Here is a 22,281-nt window from a genome sequence, read left to right as displayed (position 1 = left end):
TCAGCATGCTCAGTGCTTTGAAAGTGGAAGAGCTTCAGAAATAAGCCTCAGACCCAAAGTCTCTCTGACCTTTCTCCCCACCAGCTCCATGTCTCTCTCATCCTCTTTCTGGAAGCACTGGGAAGGACTCTCCGCAATCTCCTTATCTGATTTAGAAGCTTAAGTGCAATTGTCTTAAGACCCCCACTCTAAGAATCTCATCAAATAACCAGAAAGGAGCAACCTCAGAGAAGAAAATAGGAGCTCCCAGACAGACTTTTCACTTGTTCTTCTGAGGGTATCTCCTCAAAATTACCAGGGGATCTTTACCAGCATAGTAAGACCACATTTGTCCCTGTGCAACTCTGTACCTTACCTCCCCTTAATATATGCCTCCCACCTCCTAGGTCCACTCATTCTCCCTAGTGATTCACTGCACCTCAAAGAATTGTCTATATTCCCCGGCTCTCATCTTCCCTACAAAAAGGAACATAGAAGCTTCTGTACCACACTAGGTTATTTGGGGTCATCACTCCTCTGCTTTTCTTCTGTGTTATGCACATTAAAATAAAATTTTGTATGCCTTTTTCCCCTATTAATCTACCTTTTGTCAGTCAATTTTCAATGAACCTTCAGAAGATGAAGGAGAAGCCTTCTCTTGGCCCCTACACATTTCATTTCTCCACTTTGCCTCATCTTGGGCAAGGGTCCAAAATCCTACGAATTAGCAGTAGTGACTTCTTCCTCTGACCCCCTTTCACATCTCTCTAAAATGGGGTAGATGTTAACAGTGACTTGATTACCGGGCAGAATCCTCAGATTCTATTATAGATTCGTGGAACTGTTACAGTTACAAAACTTTGAGCAAAGCACAAGCTATTTGCATTCTGATTTTTTAATCTGGCCAATGATGGATTGAATTTATTCCATCTTGATTTTCTAAAGCTGCCCCAAGAAGCACATCTCATGGCTTTCTAACACAAAGTGGTGTTGGGGGGGTAGACGGTCCTGGTTCCCCAAACCTAGTTGATCTAGTTCAGTTACTTGGCAGAGCTAGAAAGTTCAACCAAGGCACTGAGGAATCAAAAGCAAAAGTGTAGAAACTGGAAGTAAAACTGGAGCAGCACAGGCAGTGTGAATAAAAAGTAAAAGTAACTTCACACGGGCTTTAATATAACAAAGGGAAATTTTATTTAAAAACAAAGAGAAGGTTGCATAATATTCCACGGTGTACATATACCACAATTTATTATGCAGCCTTCTCTTTGTTTGAATTGTGCAGCCTTAAAGAAAGATGGAGACTTTACCTCTTTCATGTTTACATGGATGGAGCTGGAACATATTCTTCTTAGTAAAGTATCTCAAGAATGGAAAAAAGGTATCCAATGTATGCAGCCCTACTATGAAACTAATTTAAAGCTCTCATATGAAAGCTATAACCCAGTTATAACCTAAGAATATGGGGAAGAGGGAGAGGGAGGAAGGAGGATGGGCGGAGGGAAGGTGATTGGTGGGACCACACCTAGGGTGCATCTTACAAGGGTACATATGAAACTTACTAAATGTAGAATGTAAATGTCTCAACACAATAACTAAGAAAATGCCAGGAAGGCTATGTTAACCAGTGTGATGAAAATATGTCGAATGGTATATAAATTCAGTGTATGGTGCCCCATGATTGCATTAATGTACACAGCTATGATTTAATAATAAATAAAATAAATTAAATAAATAACAACAAAGAGAAAGCATAGACAACTTCTAAAGAGAGTTGGAAGCTGGTCTCTCTCACGAGTGAGAAAAGAGAGGAAGGAGACACAAAAGCACTGTAGAGGTATAAATATCCTCTTTCTCTCTGTTTGAAATTGTAATTCTTTTATAAGTCTCTCTGTGCCTCCAGACATCTTCGTCCTTTTCTTTGGTGCTTGTGCTTTTCGATTGATCGATCGATCATTTCCTTGCCCTTTTTGGGTGAGAATTGCTGAATGCTAGTAGCATTTTCCCATAACATTTCTATGGGCCTTCCATACTTCCTTACTTAGCAGACCAGGTTTTTCTCCCACCTCCGTTCTTTGTCACTTCTCAGTAGGACTCAACTGTTACTGTGTAACCTCACATAAAATAGGGTTTGATTTGTTAGGCTGGCAGAGTGTATACTATAAAGTGGGAAATAAAAATAAAATTCTAACATCTCCCGCCACCAACTAACTGAAGGAACCTCGTCTTGGCCAAGAAGACCCTGGAGAAATCTTAAAACTGAATTCTCAGCTCCTCCCTTCCTGTGGTTTTGGAATGACCAGCATTCCTTCCTCATAAAGCACCACTGGCCATGGTGAGGTCTGGCCAGTCTACAGAGGATGCACACCAAAGGTTTTTGGGCCCTGTACTAAACCTTTTGGTAACAGAGGGCCAATAACTCTACCCTCAGATCATGCCCATCAGCCATTTTCTGAACCTGGATCCCATGAAGAAGCATGAAGCTCAATTGCTCATTCACATGTTTCCCCTTTAATAAACATTCCTGACTCTTGTGATAGCTTGTTAAATGTGTATATTCAGTAACCTCCATCAGCATAAATTCTTGTTTCCTTTGCCTTTCCCTCCAAGTCCAGGTTCTCAGCTTCTGCCCAAGGGAGTCAGCATGGCCGCCCTGCAGGCTGCAACACTTTATAGGAACGAGAGCAGCTCTCTTTCCAAATTTATGAACCTTCCCATTCTTCATTAACAGAAGGAAATAGAACTTACCCCGCAGTCTTATCCACTTATTCTCCAAAGTCCTTTTTATGATCCAGACATGTGACAGCTTTTAAGGTAGGCTTTTTAAGGCCCTACCTCACCTTTTTGAAAACATGTATACATATTTGCTAAACTTGTTCATTGTCATTTCAAGACTCAATCTGGCAGGAGAGTTAGAATTTCTAGAACTCACCGAGGTGACTATATAAAGAGCAGAGACAGAAAACAACGAGGCAGGAAAGTCAAGAGGAACACACAGACAGGAGAAAGATTGGGGGAAGGCGGACAGGAAAACAAGAAAGAAAGTAAGAAAGGGAGAAACAAGTAAAAAGGAAAGAAACTGAAAAAGACAAAAACTGATCTGAATAGTCAAAAAACAGTAATAACAAATTATTTATTATAAAATGAAGAAACCCGAGTGGTCACGTGTCACCATTTTTAACCCCAACAGTGGTAGCATCCAACCCTTTGAAAAAAGAAAAGTTGACCTCCTGGAAAAGAAGACCAATGGGAATGGAATGGGCGCAGCATGTCTTAACTGTGATAAGAAAAAGCTTTGGAAGAGCAGGGCAATGCATATGGGGTGGGAGTAAAGCAAAGAGAGTTCTATTTTTGATTTTGACAGAAGAATTGTTTTTGAAAAAAAAAATCTTTAATTTCCTAGGTACAAAGGCTCTTCTGACATATGAGATCATTTATCTACTATCTATTCAGGGCCTATCTATCATCTAGCTAGCTATCATCCTGTTATCTCTATGGCAACGATAACCAGTGCAGTGAGGTGTTTTGACACTCCAGAACCACGCTTGGAGTTCACGGGATCTGTCCCCTGAGGTGAGCACAATGCCAGGAAAGTGTTCTTAGGGCCTTTCTCTTTCTTAGATGCATTAGTGTTTCAAAGGTAGTTTTCCAGAAGATTGCTTGGCTCAGGGGTACAAAGGGAGGCCCTGGCCCTTTAAAGGAATTCTAACCAAGATGTTTTAATTTATTTTCAAAAATACATCAGGTAGAGATTGCTTTTTAAGGTTTTTGCCTCCTTTTTTCGTACCCCCTTTTGAATATGCATTTCTTCCTCCCACCTTTGCCTGCTGGCAAACTTCCAAGGATTTTTATCAAATGTTCTAAGGAGCGAATTACTCATTTTAGGTTATTTAAATGAAAGAGATGCATAATACCACTTCACATTCAAATTTCACGAAACCCTGCACGTGAACTCTTTTTATCTACATGCATCAAGGAGCCCTCAAACCCCTGATTTCTATTAGCTCTCTCTGGAAGGTGCTATAGCTAAATAGAATCCATTTAATTCTAAACAATCAAGAAAAAAATTTTTTTTCATAACCAGTAGTTTCAATAGGATATTCTATATATTCTTTCATAATTAACGTGCATCGTGAGCTATATTATGTCTCTAATTACACAGCTTCTGATAAAAAAAAAAAAGAAAAATTAGTTTTACAGTGGGGGGTTGTTGCTTTTTAACATAATTCAATGAGTTACATAGACGATTCAGAGAAATGGAGAACTGGGTTTAATGTCTTTGTAATGAATCCATTAGGGAAAGAGAAAGAAAAGAGGGAAAGAGGAGATAATGCAAGAGAAAGCTTCACAAACCAGGTACCTGCAGCCCTCTTTGGTAGCAATTAATTGCTTTAAAGAAAGTTTGAGTGCCTGCTGTGCCAGGCTAGTGCTGGAGGCCGAGCCACACCCACACTGCCTTGCCCTTCTGCGACTTACGGGAAAGGCCATTGGAAGTAGACCAAAAGCTAAGTGGTAAGAAGTAGTTAGTGCTGGGCGGCGCCTGTGGCTCAGTTGGTAAGGCGCCGGCCCCATATACCAAGGGTGGCGGGTTCAAACCCGACCCCGGCCAAACTGCAACCAAAAAATAGCCGGGCGTTGTGGTGGGCGCCTGTAGTCCCAGCTACTCGGGAGGCTGAGGCAAGAGAATCGCTTGGGCCCAGGAGTTGGAGGTTGCTGTGAGCTGTGTGAGGCCACGGCACTCTACCGAGGGCCGTAGAGTGAGACTCTGTCTCTACAAAAAAAAAAAAAAAAAAAAAAGAAGTAGTTAGTGCTGGGGGAAAAGGAGGATAATAGAGAACAGAATAAATTTCAGTGAAGAAAAAACTAGAAAATAATTCTTCAGAGGGTCAAAAACAATTTTTAAATCTCAGGGAGTGTGTACGTATTTAATTCTGCAAGGTTGGAGAGACACCTACTCAATTATAAAATGAAAACCTGTGTGAGAATACATGTCCTTGAAAACTGTCTGAATTTAAACAACTGAAGCAAACTTACTTTTAGGTACATTTTTATTTTTTAAGAAATGCGATCTACGTTGCTCAGACGAGCCCCTGAACACCCGGGCTCAAAGGATCCTCCTGACTCAGCCTCTTGAGCAGGCTTGTGCCACCACACCCAGCTGCAAATGCTACTTCTTACAAAGAAAAATTAGGAAGAAGGTTAATTTTGTGTTTGTGTCCAGCTGAACAGGTAGTAAATATTGTGATAATCAGCCCCCTGTATGGATTAATTGCAAAGTGCTGCATACAGCAAGCATGAGTTACCATGATTCCTATATGCCAAATTTATAAAACTATTCTCCACGAGAAGGCAAATGTGAGGCAAATCTCCCCAGGCTTTGCTTATAAGGCTAATTGATTATTTATCTTAAATATATTTGTGAACATAAAAGAGGGGACTGGGTGACCTAAGGAGCAACTTCCCTCTCACAGCTCTCATATCTTTTAGGAGGTCTTTGGCGTTGGTTTCCTACTGACGATGATTTTCATTCTCTCCAACATATGTACAAGTTCTTTTGGATCAGATCACAGCCAGGGGTACCAGAGTAACCATACCAGAAATGGTCTCCAAAGCCCCACAATAGGTTTGTAGCAGGGAGTTACTGTAAAAAATTACTGATCTCATTATTATGGGACCCAAAACTATGGCAGTGGGGATACTAATCTCGTGATACTTCTCAGCAAGCATTTTACTACACTCATGTAATTCTCATAGATTCTAATCACATTGCTCTCAGGACTGAAACACCCTTCCTTGGGTGTCTGGTGCCCTAGAACATGGCTGACCCGTCAGCCCTGCACAAGTGGCCTGGCGTCTGCCATGGCTCCCTCACCCATCTATGCTCTGACCCACGCCTACTTTCCCGAGCACCAGGCTTCTCCTCCTCTGCGTAGGCTGTGTCTTCTGGTAGAACCACCTTTCTGCCTCCCATCTTGGATGTCTGGCCTAGAAAGGAACCGCCCAGCCTGAGTAATAAGACAGAGACTTAAAATCCTCTGTTGGATATGCTTCTCTTCGCGTGTCACAAAGGTCCTTCAGTGATGACCTTAACTTGTGGGTTATCTTAAAGTCACTGAAAATGTACCTCCAAAGCATTTTCTCCAGAGGGAAGAATTAATCCCCTAGGTCTCGATGAGCTGTGCTCTGCTCCTCACCTTCCCATCCTTCAGGTGTCCGACTGGTCCCCGCTCCTGCGGCTGGGTTTAGCGTCCCTCCTGCAGACACACATTTCATCTCTGGAGCAGGCCACGTGCTGTATGGAAGCTCAAGCTTATGTGCGCATCATAAGTACCTGGAGGACTTGATAAGGCTCCTGGGCTTCAGCCCCACTGTTTCTGATTCTGTACAGGGGAGGCATTTGCATTTCTAACAAGTTTCTAGATGATGCTGTCTGTGCTGGTCCAGAGTCCACACTTGGAAAAATCACTGCTCTACATTATGCTCCTTTTTATTAACTGTCCATGGTGTACTCAAGCTCTCATTTATAGAGCATAGCCTTTCTTAGCCCTTCTTCTTGCCCGCTCACCTACATTATTTTCCCATGTTTTTTCTTTTCCTGCTTCCTCCTCTCCTGTCTATGTTTTAGGTCTTCCAGGAACCCTGCTGGGCTTTGTTTAGCTGTGCTCATACCTAACAGGACAACAATGACTCTCCTCTCTGGCTCCATTATGCTCACCTCTAAAATATCAATCGTGGCTGCACGTTCTGCCAGGCAAACTAATCTGTGATATTTGGAATGCATTTCATGAACCAGAATAAACTAGCATATTTGAGCAAAGCTGTGTTCTGGATATATTAAAGTCTAAAAAACTGGCATGAAAATCAGGTCTCCTGTAAACAGGAGATTATTATTACTTAGAATCCTATAATGTGCCCATCATATGGATCTCTAGGGCATTTGCAAACCCATTTTTACATAATTATGTGAAGAACATGTATTTTATATGAGATGGTGAAATTAAATACAAAATAGGGCATTTTGAAATGGCTGTAATGTTTTAAATGAAGAAATGAAACTGTTTCGAGACATATGTAGGAGAGAAAATTTATAGACAGCAGTTTTCAGGAGGCTCTATTAATTCCAAAGGAAACACAGAATGAAAATGAAATACCTAAAGAATAAAATGAGAGGTCTCCCATAAAAATCAGTCTTTGTGATTCAATCGGTTAGGCTTGCTCTCTAACAACATGAATTTTACAAGGTGATGCTCACCTACATTAGCATTTCAATGGCACAATATTTTTGTTACACACTATTACAACTGCTGTAATCTGCCCCTTCACTCTTCTCTCTGCTCTTGAGCGTAATCCAAAGGTACAAAAACATGGCCAGCTATTGAACTGTGTGCTGGGGTTTTCTATCTGTCCCAACCTAGGCTGGTATCTTTTACCTAGTTGTTGGACATTGGAGGGAAAATTAAAGGAAGAAATCAAATTAATCTTGTGACCAGAAAGAGTCCAACATATAAACTAACTTTTGGAAATGAAGAGTATGATTCTATATCAAAGGCTCTAGTGCAATGTCTTACACAGAGGGAAATCCTTACAGGAATGCTTACAAAGTTCTAAATCAATTTTAGAATGAATTAAAGGATTCAAGAAGTCATGTACTCTCACTTCAAAATTTAATACTGGTATTTGTTTTTAATTTTCTAATGGGACATAAGTCTTTATGGAGAGTACAAAAACATAAATGTCAAATCACTCTACAAATTTAAATTGCTATGAAGTTATTTTGACAATTTGCCTTTCCTTCAATTTGATCTTTGATTTCACCTCTTCCAAATGAGTGAATTACAAATTTACCTATTTGCACAATGGGTAGAAGAAGAAAGAAGGAGAATTACATTTTTGCCTATTCCAGATAAGGTCCTTGGGTTGCCCACATTAGCTGTGACCAGGAAAAATGTGTTTCTGTAATACTTTTTCCTTCAGCGACTCCATCTATAACACAGCTGCAAGAGAATCATGGCTGTCCCCTTACTTTCAGCTAACACCTTGCCACTGTCACTCGGGGACACCAGCAGGGAACAGCTCCAGGCCCTTTCCACACTGTGAGTTGCAACCATTACTTTGACAATGGAAAGCCGTGGTTCTAAGACACAAGTAGTAGGAGGAAAAAGTGCAGTGAGGTTTCCCAAGTCAGCAGGTAGCTGATGACATGGGCTGAAGGGTAATCAGAGCTGGAAGGCCCGGTATTAGATGTACCTCTTGACCTTGCTCTGCAGAAGGGAAAAGCACTGAGACAGTATTTCCTCACAGGGAATAGGTAGGGAGGCGATTATAGGAGTGGTGCAGATAGGCCATTAAATAACAATCACAGCATGAGGATATGCTTTAATTTTCTTCCAGTCTAGACTCATAGAAAAGAGGCTCTTAGATTTCCTAGTCTGAGAAACAGGGACCAGATGGAAAGGAGGGGCATAAGCATCTTTCAGCTTCTATTCGTCTACTACACCCTGTGTAGTCAACTTTTCACATCATGGAGATGAACAAAACCAGTGTCACCCAGCTAGGAAAGGGAGGAGCTAGGATCGGAACCCAGGATTCTCAAAGACCCTTTTAATTGTCTTCAGTAATCAGAGCATAAACATGAACCTTAGGCAATAACCAGAAAAGGCTCATGGGTTTTATTTGAACTCTGTTGAAGATATCGTCAAGTGGGTACTTGTCTAGATGGAGTAAAACAAGGTTCTAAGCAAACTCACACGTCTGTGATTTACAGATTTACATAGCCACCTTCTGAAAAAATGGGGGGAAATAGGCAATGTCATTGAGCATGTACAACAGATTTTGCCTTATTCTTAACAACCACCTTACTGAGGAACGTATTTAAGAAATATGAAGATGGGGTTACAATTCTGAATAATTCAATCAGAGCTACTAACCAGCAGAGTTGGATCTTGATCAAGTTCTATTTGACGTGAGAATCTGACCTCTCAAGTAGCCTTAATTGATTTCCTTCCCCTTTGCATGCTATAGCTAAAGAACACACTTAACAGGGTAATGAAACTAAGCATATTCCTGTTACTGCACCAGCCTGGATGGGGAATCTTTGCCACACACCACTGTCTCTGAAGGTCATCTGTACTTGTAAGCCTTCCTTGCAACCATAAACATGTACCTCCCTAGAGCACCATAAATAAAGATGTGAATGTTTTCATCAAGTGAAGAATATGTTGGCCCATATCTTGCGGTTCCCTTAGCCTGATTTCATGATTTATACATATTCTTTATTCTCAAAATTAAGCAACACTCTTCTTCACACATATATCCAAGGTTCAATCAGGTGGATTATATTTCCAAGATGCCAATAAACTCATTCTCTTTTCAAAATACACATTTGTAACACAAATTAACATAATGGGATTGGTAAACAGAGATGTGATAGCATCTCAAGGAAGACATTACATAGGTTCATATATGACTTCCCAGTATATTAATATTTTGTAGTAAATTATAATTATAGTAGTTGAACACAAGATATTCTAGCACAGAAAGCTACAGGATGTTGTACCCTATGCAATTCTCTCATATTCCTCTTCTTTTTTTTTTGAGACAGAGACTCACTTTATTGCCCCTGGTAGAGTGCTGTGGCGTCACAGCTCACAGAAACCTCCAACTCCTGGGCTTAGGCTATTCTCTTGCCTCAGCCTCCCAAGTAGCTGGAAGTACAGGTGCCTGCCATAACGCCTGGCTATTTTTGTTGTTGTTGTTGTTGTTGCAGTTTGGCCCGGGCCAGGTTTGAATCCTCCACCCTCGGTATATGGGGCCAGTGCCCTACCCACTAAGCCACAGACGCCGCCCTCATACTCCTGTTCTTAGCTCAATTTGGCCACACACCTTGTCTTAGAAAAGCTTATCATACAATTCTCCTTAGTCTTATCTCTGTAACTCATCAGACTCAATCTTTCTAAATTACTTGCATTTTTTTCAGAGTAAAGTTGTATATATAAAGTACTTCTTTATGAGAAATTTACTATGTCTTTTCAATGGCACTAATATTTAATTAGGTTTATTCATGCTGAGAATACAAAGTTGCTTATCTTTTGAGCAGTCTGTTTTATTTTTCCCATAAGCCTTGCCATTATTAATGTGCCATTCTTCAGAACTCCAGGTTTTGTCAGGAACGAATGCATTGTGTTATAGCACAAACATCTGTCCTGGAAATAGCGTAGTAACTGTATGTGCAAACATTCTCAATAGCAAGAGGAACATTCTTCCCTGTATGCTGGCTGTCCTTAACTTTCTACCACCTCTTAGTTTCTAAAGGCAATGGATTTGGTTATGTTACTATCACTGTGAACTGGCTGAGTTTTCATAAAGTTAACACTTGACTCTGAAAAAAATATTCTATTGTCCATTAACTATACAACCACTTGAATTCCAGTAATGCTTAAGTCATACATTATGGGGTTTTCAAGTTGGTTTGAGACATCAGAGTCAGTGAATTCCAAACAGAACATGGAGCAGACAAACCTTGGAGGATGAATTATCAGCTTCAAATCAGAATACTAACGACAATGAACTGGCCTCATTGTTCACCATCCCTAAGTCCCAGGAACACCTCACTGATGCTGGAGGGACTTGTAAAAGGTGTCGAGGAGAATAAGAAATATATCTATGTTTGGGTTTGCTGTCTGGTGGCTGGAGGCCAGCATGTAAAGACCTTGCAGTGATGAAGTATGCCAAGGGAATTCCCTTTTAACTCCTGGCAAGATGATCACTGAGAATAAGACTCTGGAAATATATTCATTCAAAGAAACCATCTATTTTTCGTACTTTAAGAATTGGATAAAAAAGACACCCAGAGAAAGAATCATATGAGCGAAAAAGCTGCTTCATAAATTCTTTCTTGAGTCAAGTTCTCAATAGATGAGCCCAGGAGATGCTCATCGCCCATCCCTCTGAACTCCCACTGCCACCACTTGTGTTTGGTGGATGTGAGCAGGTTCATGTGCGGGACCACACACACATATACCGCTATTTTCCTGACAGTTCTATTCCTTGAGGTCATATATGTAAATGCCTAAAGGCTGATGTAGGTAACTGTCACCTCAAAGAGTGTACAGATCTCTTTAGAAAAAAAAAAATTATGCTCCCTCCCAAATTTTGACCAATTCAGTTTATTATTACACAAGTATGCAGAAACATAAAATTGTAAACCATTTATGTCCCAGGTGCACTATAGCCATAAACCAAAAGAAGTATATGAAGAAAAACTAACCCATAAGAGTATAAAACATTAAATAACTTCAATATAATACATATTAGTTTACTGAAAATATTTCACTATTCCCATTTGAATGAGAAGGCATATCTTCTGTAGTATTGTAACTTCACCATTGTTTTGTGTCCTGTGGAAATCAATTCATTCCAGTCCATTTATCTATTTTGATCCCTCCAAACCCTTACTTAATGTGGGACAAACTTTCACTGGTACAAACAACATTATTATCTTCATATCTAGTCCGCCTCTGTTCTTCCCTGAAAAATGTCCTACAGTTACCTTAATACTTGTTGGTACTAAAGTCATCACAGTTACTGATCATCACATTGAGATAATCCGGAACACACTCATATTCATTCTACTTAGATTACCACCACAATGAAAACAAGCACAGAAAATCTCATTTAAGGAAACTCAGTCCTCAAAAATATATCAAGATCTAGATTTGAGGATAATCAAGTGTGCAGAGACTGTCTAAAAGATGGAATCCGTACTCTACATGACTGAACAACAGACACAGTCAGACATTCCTAGGTTCAAATCCCACCTCTGTCATTTCCATTGGTGTGATGTTAGGCAAGTTGTTTGGCTAATCTCCCGTAGCTTTAGTTTCCACATTTGAAAACAAAAGAAGATCCTATCTAAGAACATATCAGAAGGGATTAAATGAGAGAATGCTAGTCAAGTATTTAATTCATAGGTTTTTGTATTACAAAATTTAAGGGGGTATAAATGTTTTTGTTACATGGATACCTTGTAGGATGCTTGAGTCATAGTTGAGTCCTTTATAAATGTTAGTCTCTATTTCTAGGAGTTTAGCAACGTTCATTCAGCCATTATTTATTGTGTGTCAAGCACTGGACTCTTACCCAGAAAGAAAAAGCAGAGTTTATATCCTTAAGGTGGTCATGGTCAAAGTCCAGAGAACATACAACACAGGGCAGTTAGACCCCAAGAAGACTGTGTGAGAGAGAAACCAGAAGGTAAGGGAGGTGTACTGTAGGCTCTGAAACACACAATCCTCCACATGTGCAGGACTTCATAATTTTCAGGTATGATAGGATTTAGGATTCCAAATCTCCCTTGGTCTCTTCAATCAGTATATTCCGAGGCAGTATTTTCTGAGTAATTATACAAAGAAAAAGTGAATTTTCACAATATTATTATTCACTTTTATTTTGAATCAGACCATTTTTCTTCCTCCCATCCCCCACTTCACTTTTGAAAATTAAAATTTAGGAATGTTTGATATTGAAATGAAATATCTTTCTAGATGTCTTCAGACTCCATGGCATAATGATCATGACAGTTGACGCCCCCTCCCAGGTTAAGTTTTCAAATGCAGAAAAGATTGCAGATTCTAACCTTTGATATTCTGTCATTCCACTCTGCTTATTCAGAAAATGGATCCATCTGTAGGTGCAAAATGCAATTTTCAGGAAAATGGCACCTTAAAATATTCTGACACAATGTTCCATCATCAGTCCTTATTGTTAGACAAATAAAGACAATGAAAAGCCATGCAGACCTGTTAACATCTGCTCAAAACCTGCGCCTGCATTTCCTTGCCTCTGCTAGCACTAACTCAAGCTAGAATTCATTTAGATAATTCCTTAAGCTCGGAATGCTTAGCATGTCACATTTCCACCAAGTCTCATTTATATAATTAGTGCTAACATATGGCCCACAATCAACATTGGAGATTTGGAATCATTTTTAGCATGCCGTTAGACCTGAAGGGGTAAGGATTCAATATGGAGGGAAGAGAATTAAGTATGCAAATTCCATTTACGATAACAAGAGCATAGCAATGGAAATTTACCCCCAAAAGGTTTGGCTGCTAATCACATAGCAAGCAGAAAGAATTACATTCTTAATAACCTTCACCAAGTGCAATAAAAGGAAATAGAAGTTTGTTTTATGTGATGCTTTTGGTTACCATTTCTTCCCCTAAACTCAGAAGTATTTTATAAACTAGTGCTAACAATTAAGAGTACCCCAACGAAATTCTCTTTTACATGGTCTGATTTAGGAAGCTAAGTCAAAAGAAACCTTTTTGGCATCATTTACTAAGAATTCATGGTCTCCGATGAAGAACCCATAGTGACCACTCATTCCTTGGATTGTACTGGATGGACTTCCCACTTTCATTGAATTTTTGTTTCTAATATAAACCTCTTCAAAATTTTGACAGCCCAAATCTACTCTGGCTTCTTTTTTTTAATAATTAAAAAAACTCTGAAATAATAGGAAAATAATGGAGAAATAATGGCTAATTGACGGAGCCATGTGGTTTCACAAATCTAATATTGAATCTATAAATTAATAGAGAAAGAATTCCCCTAAACCAACATACCTCATTTTTTCTCAATCAGTGCCATTAGTGTTCCTTATAATAATACTCATAGAGTGCCCACTGCGTGTCATGCAACCTAGTGTACACTTAATATTGCTTGATGCTTACAAAACCATCCCCATTAAAATTATTTGGATTTCACAAATGAGTAAACTGAGGTCCAATGACTTGACTAAGGTCATTTAGGTAGGAATGGCAGAGACTCCTAAATCTATGTTTCTAATCACTAAACCAATCCTGCTCCCAAGTTGTTAATTCTCTGTATATCTTTAACTTCTCTATCTTTAAGTCTTCATGGTCAGCCATCAAGTCTTCTGGGCTCTTAACACCAACATTACTCAAATCTGTGTTCTTTCCAAGCATCTCTTTACAGTAGGGTCTCATCATCTCAAATATGAATTAAAGTAAATATGAATTAATGGCCCCTCGGCCCATTTCAATTTAATGAATTGATACTTTATTATTAGTTCTTTTTAGATGGTATCTTCCCAATTCCAACAATTATGAAAATAGTCATAGTACTGTTTTGGTTCATTACCATATCCTAGCGCCTAATGCAATGACAGCACATAGAGTGAATGACAGCACAGAAACGAGGGAAAGTCTAACTGAACCCAAAATCATGAAACCTGGATTCAGTTTCAGTTTTGCCGCAAAATACCTGTGTGATACTTAACACTTTTAAACTTAAATGAAAACAGTTGTGACAAAAAGAGATAAAATAATTTTAGAAAACTTCTATGAATATGGTCAAATCATTCCTGTGTTTGTGGAACCTACTTCTTCCCTTTGGGGAAAAAAAATGACATTCCTCAGGCTGGAATCCTGATTAGCTCCACTGTGTTCTCATGAAGAAGCTGCTGAGACATGAAGGAAATTACAAATTCAAATATTGGGATTTACCCTTGAGTTTTGTGCTTCTCAATCATGAAAATTTGGTAAACTACTTCATGCAGATCTTTGTCTCTTTAGCTTTAAAAGGAGGAGTTGAAATCTAGATTTGATATTCCAAAATGTTGGTCAGTGAACGCTCTGTAGAATGTTCTCCAGTCTAGAAGGGCGGTTCTCAACCTGCGAGTCATGACCCACAGGAACTGTATTAAAGGGCCGTGGCACTTCTAGTCTAGAAAGATGAGGCAAAGAAAAAGACAACAGTGACCTTATCATAAAGCTATTTTTATTCAGTTTAAGAGACTATTTTATTCTTATTATCTCATATTTTTGCATTAAAAATTCTTTATTTTAAGAAAGAATGTTTTTTGAAAATATCCTTTATACATAATAAAAATTTGGCAAACCACGTTAGTCCAGTATCTTTCAGAGTGCCCAGGAAGGCTCCATTTCCCCTAACAATCACTTCTTCTGTCTTTGATGACTTTCTCTATATGTCCTGTATCCTTCCCCTATGACTGTTCCTTTCTCTCTGCACCCTCTAATTGGTTCAAAGTAGACTCCCTTGTCTTTTACTCATTCCCAGCCTACAGTATCAGCAACAAAAGGAGCATTGGAAGGGAAGTCCGATTACAGCATGGATTGGTAATTTAAAATTTCATGTTGGTCTTGCTTTTAAAAATCATCTGAGATCATTCTTCACTCACATTCTTCCCTTATCCGCCCTAAATTTCTATGTCTCTCACAAAGAACATACCAGATGAGAAAACTCCAAGAAGTTAACTGACTTGCCTGAGCTGACAACTCAGTGAGGGAAAGCAGCAGACCCCAACAGCGGAGCCTTGTGACTCCAGGGCCCACACTTTCCCCACTTGCTGTCCCTGCCACGGAGCAGAATGAGAGTCTATGTCCAAGCCTTTCCCCTCGGCATGGGGTAGGTTAGACTGGCTGGTTATTCTAAGAACACACATTGACAGGAGCTCAGTTTGGTCTAGGAAAAGGAGGCTGCCCTGTGGAGCATTGCCATAGAGAAGCAAGATGAGGAAAAACCATAGGAAAGGAATCGAAAGGAGAGGAAATCTGAGTTGTTGCTCAGCCAGGCAGTTCACTTGAATGACTATTTTTAACACTAAAATGGTATGAAATTCCCTTCTGATCCCCTTCTCCTGCTGTAAAAAAAAAAAAAAAAAACAAGAGGAAATGGAATCAGTGCAGCTCTTCAAACAAAAGACATCTTTCTCCTCTCCATCCTGAGACTCCTCTGCATCATCAACATCACAAACCTGCATCCTAGTCCTGAGTCTTTGTTGACCCAATGAAGAAATTCCCACCCACTGAGCTGCTCCCATTATTTTCATGGCTGAATATAAAGAACTATTTGGTACAGAATTGTCAAATGAAACTCCTTTTGTACTATGAAAAGATAAAACGATATGCCACACCTTTGATTGCAGACACAGACCACCGCCACCATTTAAAGGAGATGTGTCTACATTACTGCCAACAATTACATTTTTTTTCTATTGAAATAAACAGGGAAGGGTTTCAGAGAGCTTACTATATAACGCTGCAGTCACTTCCAGAGCTCATTTACATAATAACATTAAAATGTGTTTAAATGAGTGAGAACATTGTTGTGATGGAAATCATAAAATTTATCTAAAATGAGTGATATTTTCTTATAAGGAAAAGCATGGTGTAAAATGTTGTTTGTGTGTTTCAACTGTATTGTGAGCTTCCTCCTCAGTGTGTGTGTGTGTGTTGTTATGCATGGCCAAATTGCATATGTTCATGTATGATCACATAAAGGCACCTTTACATGGAATATGTTATAGTGTGCTAACTAATCAACTTCCTGCATTAGAAGAATGGGAGCCCAGAAGAGTATAATTGTTAATTTTGCAAAGAGCATGCTCATCAGCTGTGAAGATTTTCACAGAGAAATTAAAATTTTAAAAATCATTGCCAGAAAAGTTCATCTGAAACCAAAATGTGTGGTGTATGAGCTTGAAAAATGGAAACAGTATTGATCAAAGTTTGACCCCAATAAACTTCTGTATTAGAATACCTAAAAAGAATTTGCCCCTTTCTGACCAAATAAATATTTTCTATGGCAAAAGAAAATAAGAACTCAGTTTTTTACTATAAATAAATGGGAATAAGTGCTGTGCCTAGATTTAAAAGGACAATTTAATGCAGTTTGCATTTTGTCGTTTCTATAAAACCTGGACTGTTCCTCAAAAAGTTAAACATTGCTTTCATGTGAGAGTCCCAAATTAGTTTCATAGTAGGGCTGTGTACATTGGGTATTTTTTCTTCCATTCTTGGGATACTTTACTAAGAAGAATATGTTCCAGCTCCATCCATGTAAACATGAAAGAGGTAAAGTCTCCATCTTTCTTTAAGGCTGCATAGTATTCCATGGTATACATATACCACAATTTATTAATCCATTCGTGGATCGATGGGCACTAACCCAGCTACAACTTAACAATAGGGGGAAGTGGGAAAGGAGGTGGGTGGGTAGAGGGAGGGGAATCGGTGGGATCACACCTGTGGTGCATATTACAGGGGTATTTGCGAAACTTGGTAAATGTAGAATGTAAATGTTTTGGCACAGTAACTGAGATAACGCCGGAAAGGCTATGTTAACCACTGTGATAAAAATGTGTCAAATGGTTTATGAAGTGAGTGTATGATGCCCCATAATCATATCATTGTATACAGTTATGATTTAATAAAAAAATTAAAAAAAAAATAAAGTTTACCATTTTTACTCGTTCTTGATAGAAAAAAAAAAAAAGTTAAACATTGAATTTTCACGTAATCCAGCATTTTGTATCGAGGTATATATCCAAAAGAATTGAAAGCAAGCGCTCGAATACACATTTGTACATTAAAGTTCATTGAAGCATGGTTCACAGTAGTCAAAAGGCAGAAACAAAGTGTCCATCCACAGATGAAAGAACAAAATGTGATATACATACATGAAAAAATGGATCACTAAGTCTTAAAAAGGAATTAAATTCTGATATATGCTACAACATTGATGAACCTTGAAAACGTTGTGTAAAGGGAAGTAAGCCAGACCCAAAGGGACAAATATATTATGATTCTATTTTTATGTGGTATCTAGAAGAAACAAATTCAAATTCATGAAGAGAAAAATTAGGATGAAAGTCACCAGTGGTTGGGGAAGGGGAGACCATGGAACTGTTTTTCATTGGGTATACAGTTTCTATCTAGGGTGAGAGAAAAGTTTTAGAAATCAATAGTGGTGATCATTTTATAACATTGTGAATGTGCTTAATGCCACCGAATTCTCCACATAAAAATGATAAATTTTGTTATATTTTATCACAGCAAATATATATAATAAATAGTTTCTTTCTGAATTTGGAGTTATTGGTGCTAAGCATCACAAAGAATTGGATCTGTAAATTATTACTTTTGTTTTTAATTGGAGAGAAACAGAATATCCACCAGGCTGAACATTTAAAAATGTAACTATGGCAGAATGAAGGAGACAGATGTTTCCTAACATGGGAGCTTGGAACATGAGAATCCTAGGGGTCTAAAAGGAAAGTAGTTTTCTAACAAACCCTACTGATTAATACAAACTCTGCGATACTCACGGAAAATTAAGTTTTAAAGGGAAGGGGGAGATTTTAATATAAAATGACAACATTTGGGTTTTCTGATCTATAAAAATATTAATTTTATATGAGTCAACAGCACCTGGAAGTTTACTTTCCCACACCCTCTCCCTTCTCATCTCACTATGGGCCCAGCCAAGGTTCCTCTAGATCACCTCCCAAGTTCTCTATCTCCTCTTCAAACAGCCACCACCACCATCAAAAGCAAAGTATGAACTGTGTGCATGTGGGTTGTGAGGGGAGGAGATACACACCCAAATCCAAGGGGGTCCAAGCAATACTACACTGAATCCAGTAGGTCATCAGGAAATATGTCTGACTTTGGCATCTTCAGCCTGCTAAACTTTAGCTTGGAAAATACAGACCATGTGCTACCAATCTTCTGAATTCAAAAGAATCCAGAAATCTGAATTTAGGTTTGAAATCTCTTCATTTTTAAAGTGCTATCTCCGTTTTTTTTTTTTGTTTGTTTGTTTGTTTTGTTTTTTTTTTTAAACACTCTGCATGCCAAATTAAACAGCGGGGCCAACTCTATCCACAAACCTGCCAATGTGTGTCCTCTGTGTAGCGATGACCCAAGTGCCATGAGCAACTGCCCGGATAAATGTTTTGATTCAGCCTCTAGACAGTTCTAGAGTTTCCTTTGTTCAATCAAAGCACACAAAAACGAGGGCCTTTCCTATCTTGAACCTTCCTACAGCCCACTGGCTTCCTTCCTTCTCTTTAGTTGGTCCAGGCTCAGGAGTCCCTGTGGACTCCTGAAATGGAAGCAAGTTTCATGTCATCTGGCGCGTAGGTGCAGTTCAGTGGGGAGGCATTACAGGGAGAAGGTGGTAAGAATGAAAAGTAGGATAAAGTAGGACACATACTCAACTTATCCTTGGAGTTAGGGCAGCTTCCAGCACCTGGGTGGACTCCATTGAACTAGAGAAACAGTTGTGTTGAAAGCTTCTCTCCAGCTCACTGCTCCACACATGGGGATGAATTCTCTAACACACACCGAGTCAAACTAAATGGCAACGAGGGGCTTCCAGGGGAGAGTGAGAATTGTTAGAGAGCAAGATGAAAGAGCAAAAATAAAGAGAAGGAAGACAGGACCTTATTTTTTGTTTCCATATGATAATAAATCTGCTTTAGTGGTTGTTAAAAGCCAGGATGTGCCTCACACGAGACAATCACTTTTTGAAGTGATATCCTCAAATTATACGAAAAGATGAATTTGACATTCTTTTACAGACAATCGTCAAGAAAGGTTCATTTTTATTTCCCATGACAGCTTCAACAGTCATATATGACTAGCACTGACGACTAATCCAGGCTTCTCACAGATATTTAACCCAGGAATGGCCTTTTCCTTTGGAATTTTGGCAAAGTACACCCTACACACTCCACCGCATTAATTAACCGGAGACCATTCTCAAGTACACTTAATTATAGGTCAGTATTCTGACTATATAAATCATGGAAAAGGAAAGGAAATGACACAAAAGCCCTAGACTAATATAATTTATAGCTATCTGAACTAACACAAAGAAAGAATGGGACTGCACTATAATTAAAGATTAGGTTAGTGCCAAAAATCATAATTTTCTGCCTGGTTTTAAAAGCAAATGTCATGTTAATGACAGTTAACTTTTGATTACGCAGAGATGATTATATATAGTTTGTGGATTATCTATGCCCTCATTTTCTTTCCTTCTTTCTCATGTTGCTTTATTGCTAATTAATCCCTCTATCAGAATTCTGATTAAGGAAAGGAAGAGAAGTAGAAAATCGAATTAGTCATTTGGGCTGACTGTTCGCTGCCTCGGTTAAGACTCTTGGTTAAGCTAATGTGAATAATGCCTTTCTGGATTTCAGTCCTCCACCCTAGTCTGTGACTTTTAAACTAAGATTATCTGAAGTTGAGTACCCTGGGAAGGTATAACATGGTGTTACAGATTATGGTTTGGGGATAGTTTTATTTTATTGTGAGACCTGACACCTCCAACACATAAAATTCAGAAAACTCTTCTCCTCAGTATGTTAACTTATAAAACAAATAGAATCCCAGGAATAATTCTATGCCCCCATCACCATCACACATCTGAAAATTATCATGCTATTTATGAATCACTTGCATCCATGCCATATTCTTACAAACATGGGCCATAAACAGGATGATATAATTTATGATGTCAAAACAAATTGCGAGGGGTATCTCTAGAATATAATTCTGAGAACCTAAGAAGCTTTCAAACAGTGAAGTCCCAGAAGGCATCCAGATCTCACATTAATTTTTATACTTAACTATTCTCTTAATCGGTCATGAAACAAAACTCGCCTACTCTGTACCAATTCATTGGTGGTTAAAACAAGAAAAGATTAAAAATGAGCAGAGACAATGAGTACTTAAACACAGCTCTCTGCCAACAGGCCTGCAATAAAAACCAGCCAACAGACTGCCATGTTGTTGCAATTCAGCTACTATTATGCCATATTAGAGTAATCATGTAGGAAAGTGAAACAAACAATCCCATTTCTGAATTTTAACAAGATTCCCTCATCCTGCCAGGCCTCCTTGAAAACACCCCACCGATCTCCCATCCTAAGTTGTCTTACTCTAACATATGGCAGCGCATTCTGTGGCCCACGGATTGTGAAAAATCAGCACAAATCTAGTTGTCCAATATTTGCCTATAGAATTAGGGGTGTGAACGCTTCAGAACATTAACAGCCAATTTTTTAAATTAAATTCACGTCTGCTGTGAAATGGTAACAGACTACGAGCGAGGATGGAAGTGATACAAAGAAGGCTGAGACACTAAGGACAGAGCTGAAAGAGGAAACGCTTTCAGGTTTTCATGCACTGCCATGGCTTGGGGTTTTTGTTGTTGTTGTTGTTAAGACTTTTGTTTATTAGGTTTGGAGGTCAGATACCTATTGCTTACTAGAGATGGAAAAGAAAAGTACTATTTTCTATTTTTAAACTCTGGGATCTCCGTGTCATAATGTCTTTGTTCTATATCTAAATGCAACAAAGCAATTTGACTTCTGTTTAAAACCTGCCACAGAGTATCAAAGTACCTTATGGATTAAATCAGCCAGCTACAGCCCATTACTGCGTTTATGAAGATAAGGACAAAACATTAATAAACAGCCACCTTTCAAAAAATAACTGTCTCTGGAAAACATAAGTTAATGCAATAATAGTCCAAAAGGAATGTAAACCAATATTATAATACCACATGATAGGGTTCGTTAAACACTTCAAGTCTTTAGGGTGCTTTTTGAAATTGCAAAATATTTCTGTCATGTCCCCACAGTAATTTAGTGCTCCAAAATACCATTAACTTTTAAATGTACCAATTGGCTTTTTACTGCTTGATAAATCTTAGTTGTTATTTATAGGCTCTCAATTCATTTTATGCCTTACGATAGCTCGCTCAAAAACTTTTTCCAGTGCAGCAAAGTCCTCAATAAAAAAACTTGGAAATGAAATGGTATTTGCTCATAACAATATAGGAACATGGCCAGGCATTTTCTTCATGGATGTTAAAATTGACACAATTATTTATGGTAGGAATAATTATTCATATTTTGATTATGAAGGCAACCAAAACGCTTACTAACAATGAATATAGCTGCAGCATACACAGTGTGAAATTATCAGTTTCAGGCATAAAACAATGAAAGGACAGAAGTTTCCATCAAGAAAGATAAGGCTTCAGCTTACTCATATACAATTTATAGACTAATATCAAATCCAGTTTAGTAAGAGAAGTTCATAGTATTATGGTATGAGCAATTTAAATCTCCAAAGCCATCTAAACAATACATTTAAAAGAGCTATTCTTACCAGAAAGACCTGCCAGAATATCTCTGGGCAACACTGATCAGCCTGAGATGTGCTGGTAACTTTTCCACCCCACAGCCGGAATTGTAGGCAAGCAGTTATCAGACTAACAACTAGTAAAGCATAGCATTTGATTTTTCACTCTAGAAAGAGTCACAATGAAACGGCTTTGCCTCTTTGCTCCTCTGGCCGGCTAGTACCAAGGACACAGCTGAACTTCACAAGTCATGATGAACACAAAAACTCAAGACAATACCTTTTGGCAAAATACAATTGAAAAAGCTCTGTTATTTATCAT

Source organism: Nycticebus coucang, chromosome 8, assembly GCF_027406575.1.
Source record: "Nycticebus coucang isolate mNycCou1 chromosome 8, mNycCou1.pri, whole genome shotgun sequence".
In the NCBI taxonomy this organism is placed as follows: Eukaryota; Metazoa; Chordata; class Mammalia; order Primates; family Lorisidae; genus Nycticebus; species Nycticebus coucang.
This window is presented reverse-complemented; position numbering follows the sequence as displayed.